This window comes from Penaeus vannamei, chromosome 17 (genome assembly GCF_042767895.1).
Source record: "Penaeus vannamei isolate JL-2024 chromosome 17, ASM4276789v1, whole genome shotgun sequence".
In the NCBI taxonomy this organism is placed as follows: domain Eukaryota; kingdom Metazoa; phylum Arthropoda; class Malacostraca; order Decapoda; family Penaeidae; genus Penaeus; species Penaeus vannamei.
This window is the reverse complement of record NC_091565.1, coordinates 20,231,231-20,236,678: the sequence shown is the minus strand read 5'-3', so window position 1 is coordinate 20,236,678 and position 5,448 is coordinate 20,231,231. Positions and strand designations below refer to the sequence as shown.

The following is a 5,448-nucleotide window of genomic DNA, read 5'->3' as shown; positions in this document are numbered from 1 at the left end:
CTGACCTGAAAATTAAAGAACTAAAGCAAAAAATTGGAAGCCAAAATTGGCAACGGTAGGAAAAAGTTGAGGTCATTAAAGTTCAAGAAACTGTCAAACAGATTGAAAGTAATTTGTCAAACAGCCAAGCTCAAATAATGGAAGAAGCTAAGAAGATGACAGCTACATATGCAGATGTATCAAAGGTAAAGGAAACCGCGAATGAAATGGAGAAAAAGACATCAAGACCACCAAGGAGGAAATTAAAACACAGCTTGCAGAAACGATAAAGAACGAATTCAAATCCCACCTTGGGCCACATGCAAGAAATATTGCTAATTTGGCTGACGTAAACAAGGACATAGTCATATTGGGACATGAAGAAAAAGTTGTAGAAGATGAAATTGAACGATACAACGAAGACAAGAAATTAATTGTAGACATTCTCAAGGTCATAAATCCCGAATTCGCTGAGCAGAATATCATAGCTCACAGGAGACTGGGATTATTCGAAAAGGGAAAGAAACGGCCTCTAAAAGTAACATTTTTGAATAAGCAAATAGTAACAGATATAATAAAGAAAGCCAAAGTTCTGCCCACCCATGAGGAATATAAAAAATCTGGATAAGAGAAAATATGACCAAAGATGACAAAGTAACAATACAAAAGAAATTGGAAAAAGTAAAAAACAAAAATGAACAAAGGACTGAAGAGGAAAAAAAAGCAAAGCAAATAAACTATTGGAACCAAAATGTAGAGGCAAACAAACATTAACCCTGCAACCAAAATTAATACCTAAAGATTATATAGAAATAGTTTATACAAATATTGATGGTTTATCTTCGAAGTTGCTTGAACTAGAGACAATAATTGATATGAATAAACCGGATGTAATATGCATCACTGGAACCAAACTGGACCCCTCCATAGACGATGTAACATTAGGGCTCAAAGACTAATATTTGGAGAAAAGATAGGGCAGATGGAAATGGAGGGGGGTAGCAATATTTAAAAAAAGGAATTATAAAGGAGTTGGAAATTAATCAGGACCCCATAGTGGAAATGAAGGTAATTGAGGTAGAAACAAACGGGGTAAACATAATAACCGCGGTATACATGCCACCTCAAACATCGGTGTGGTCACTAGAAAATTACCAGAAACTAAGTCAAGAGACAATAAAGAGCCTGGAAGAAGTGCTACAACTTTCGGAAACCAACTCAACAGAAATTCTTATCACAGGGGATTTTAATAGTAAAATCGCTAAATTACTAGATGTCATAAATGAGCATTGCCTTTTCCAGAACGTAACAGATCATACCAGGATAAGAGGGCTAGATAGGCCGTCTATGCTTGGCAAAATATTTACAAAGCATAACGACGATATTAAGGATATCGAATACTGTCCTCCTTTAGGAAAAAGCGACCATGTAGTGATTAAACTAAAATACTGTCTGTTACAGGAAAAACTCATTGTAAGCAAGGAAAGAAAGGAAAAGTACAATTACAAAAGAGATGATTATAGAAGGCTTTAAGATTTCTTTGATAACATAAACTGGGAAACACATCTGGACGATGAGAACCTTGATGTTCAGTATTCAAAATTTTGTGAGATCTATAAAGAAGGAGTGGAAAAAATCATATCCAAATTCAGAATTGAAGCAAGAAATGGCCAAAAGTGGTTCAACGAAAAATGCAAGAAAAATGAGAGAAAAAAAATCTTTGGAAAAGATTCAGAAGGCATAGATCTCAGGCAGCATATGAAAGATATAAAGTAGGAAGAAATGAATATACCCATACCATGAGAGAGGCGAAATTAGACTTTGAAAAGGATATAATAAACAAATGTACAAAACCAAAATTCTTTAACTACATAAATAGTAAAACTAAGAGTAGGGATGAAATTAGCGCCATCAAAGACAAAAACATTATATATTCTAAGGAGGAAGAAATGTGTGAAATCCTAAATGAGAAATTTCAGTCAGTGTTTGTTCAGGATCCATATTTTGATATGGCAAATACCCGTGCAAACGTAAAGAACATCGAAAATATCACCCTTAAAAAGAATGAAATAAAAGATCTACTAAAAGGATTAGACAAGACCAAAGCAGAGGGACCAGATAAAATTTCTAACTTCGTTCTTAGGGAATGTGCCGAAGAACTATGTACTCCTTTACTGTTAATATTCCAAAATTCACTAAGACAAAGTAAACTACCAAAAAGTTGGAAATTCGCAAATGTTACACCCTTATATAAGAGCGGCGACAAACAAAACCCACTAAATTATAGACCAGTTTCGTTATCTAGTGTAGTATGCAAACTGCTAGAAAGAATAAATAGAAAATGGGTTGAAATGCTTGAAAAAACGAAATGATATCAAATAAACAATTAGGTTTTAGAGAAGGAAGGTCGTGTGTAACAAATCTCCTCTGTTTTTATGATAGAGTATCTGAAATATTACAAGAAAGAGACTTAGAATTTAAAAAGGCTTTTGATTACGTGTCTCATACTAAGGAAATTAGAGCACCTAGGTGGAGTGAAAGGCAAACTACTTGCATTGATGAAAGACTTTCTCCATGAAAGACAAATGAGCACAGTAAGTAGAGGGAAGCATTCTACATGGCGACGAGTAACCAGCGGAGTGCCTCAAGGATCGGTGTTGGCGCCGATTATGTTTACTATTTTCATCAATGATTTAGAGTCAAACATAAGCCCAGGTAGTTATCTGAATATGTTTGCAGATAACGCAAAGATACACAAAAGGATAACAGACAATGTCTCATGCCAATGCCTCCAAAGTGACATCGAGAACTTATTCACGTGGAGTTGTACATGGAAATTGGAATTCGATACCAATAAATGCCACGTAGTCAGATTTGGAGAAAGTAGAAATCGCCCAATATTCCAATATAAATTAGGGGACGCAGTATTAGACACAGCTGACAGGGAAAAAGATAATGGGATAATCATAAATAGAAACTTAAATCCAAATGACCATATAAATGAAAAGGTCCACAAAATGTTAGGACTGATTGTCAACATGAAGAGGGCATTCGTGTATGTGGCCGAAGATATGGTAAAGAAGATTATTATAGCAATCATAAGACCAAGTCCTGAGTACGATGCAGTGGTATGGAGTCCACACTTAAAAAAAATATTAACAAACTGGAAAGAGTTCAAAGAGCGGCGACAAGATGGGCACCTACCCTAAGAGATCTGAGTTACGAAGACAGACTACAGAAATTAGGACTTACTACCTTGGAAGTAAGAAGGAAAAGGGGGTACATGATTATGCTTTTGAACTGCATTACAGGAATAGTGAAGATAGATACGGATGACTTATTGATCTTGAACACAAGAAGAACGAGAAGACACAACCAAAAGTTAACAGTAAAAAGAGGTGATAAAGATGTAAAAAAAAAAATAGTTTCCAAAACAGAAATATTGAATCGTGGAATAGTCTCCCCAATCAAGTAGTGTGTGCCAAAACTGTGCATCAATTTAAAAAGTTAGACGATAATTTAAATATAGCAGACGAGACCACCTGAGCATAGCTCTTCTCCCGTATTCAAACAATTAGGTGAGAACTAGGTAAGAACACACGCACACGCACACACACGCACACGCATACGCACACGTACACACACACACACACACACACACACACACACACACACACACACACACACACACACAGAGAGAGAGAGAGAGAGAGAGAGAGAGAGAGAGAGAGATAGAGAGAGAGAGAGAGAGAGAGAAATAAACAGCAAAACAAGTCTGCAGATGGACATGTATCTTACCTCTCCAGCGCTTCGTCCCAAAGTTGACAACAGACAAAACCAGTGAAAGAAACACGATGCACACACGTTCTTTTACAATGCCGCTCCAGAAATGAGAGGAACGAAGCAAGTGAAGGACTAAAATTATTTCAGCAACGGTTGCTAAGTATGAAATAATGCTTCTTTTTTAAAACTAATTAACCGTTGTGTACAGGCCATATCGGCCGCCATAAATTCAAATCATCTTTTTGATATCAACTGCAACATTCGGAGGTATGATAATAAGGAGATAGCAGTGGAAGATAAATCACATATAAGAAATAAGGCAATTGCCAACAGTACTTATTCGGGTGTTATTTGGTTGCTTTTTTTCCTTGGCCTTCCTGTCTCCTCTAGCTAGACTATTTTCTGTTCTCCTTCTCTTTGCTTTTGTTTGTCCGTCGGTCTGTGTGATTCTCTCTCTCTCTCTCTCTCTCTCTCTCTCTCTCTCTCTCTCTCTCTCTCTCTCTCTCTCTCTCTCTCTCTCTCTCTCTCCCTCCCTCTCTCTCGCTCTTGCTCCCCCCTTCTCTCTATCTGTCTCTACCTTCCTCCTTTTCCCCGTCTGTCTGTCTGTCCCTGTCTCTGTCTCTCTCTGTCTGTCTCAACCCTCCTCATTTTTCCTGCCTGTCTCTTTCTCTACCACTCTCTCTCTCCCTCTTTCTGTGTGTCTGTGCTCTTTCGCTCTCCCTCCCTCTCTGTCTGTTTGTATGCCTAGCTCTCTCTCCCTCACTCCCTCTTACTCTCTGTCTGTCTGTTTTTCTCTCCCTCTCTCTATCTCTCTCTTTCTCTCTCACTCTTTCTGTCTGTTTGTATCTCTCTCTCGTCCTCCCTCTCTGTCTGTCTGCCTGTCTCTCCTTCCCTCCCTCCCTTTCTCTGTCTCTCCCCCCCTCTCTCCCCCCTTTCTGTCTGTCTGTATCTCTTTCTCTCTCCCTCCCTCTCTGTCTGTTTGTCTGCCTGGATCTCTCTTCCTCCCTCCCTCCTACTCTCTGCCTGTCTGTTTTTCTCTCCCTCCCTCTATCTCTCTTTCTCCCTTTCTGTCTGTCTGTATCTCTCTCTCTCTCTTTCTGTCTGTATCTCTCTCTCTCTCTCTCTCTCTTTTCTACTTCCCTCCCTTTCACCCTTCTCTCTCTCTTTTCCTTCATCATAGGGATTGTTATATTACTTGTTAAATCTGCTAAAAGCTGTCTGTCTGCTTGCCTCTCCTTCCCTCCTACCCTTTCTCGGTCTATCTTTGTCTCTCCCTCTCTCTCCCCCCTTTCTGTCTGCCTCTCTCTCTCCCATCATGCATAACAGTATACCTGCTTTACGGGAATTATCCAAAAACAAACGAGGAAGACAGAGAAGAATTCTACAAAGACCTGTTAAACATATTACACGTAAAACCAAAAATAAAATAAATATATGAATAAATAAAGCCTGAAATTATCGTAGCGCGTCTCCTTATGAATATAAAAAAGATCTCACAATAACATATAACCCGACACTCTTCTCCTTACAGATGCCATCTCATACTAGATCGCTGATGATGGACTTGGTTATGTCTCTGAGTAAACAGAAGCCAACGTATTTTGCTTGAGATAACGATGAGAATCTCGCAATCGGAGATAATCAAAGAAGAGGAAGAAGAAAAAAAACATACTTATCCATTTTCTA

The 5,448-nt window shown here is 38.4% G+C and overlaps 1 protein-coding gene across 1 annotated transcript in view; it reads right to left on the bottom strand.

The window, feature by feature from the left end:
- The window catches only part of LOC113807540 (uncharacterized), a 10,852-nt gene extending 6,979 nt beyond the window's left edge, over nt 1-3,873 (bottom strand). The window contains exon 1 of the mRNA XM_027358821.2: nt 3,778-3,873. The gene's annotated coding sequence lies outside the window, so the exon portion shown is untranslated. The remainder of the gene's footprint in view (nt 1-3,777) is intronic.
- Between the last annotated feature and the right edge of the window lie 1,575 nt (nt 3,874-5,448).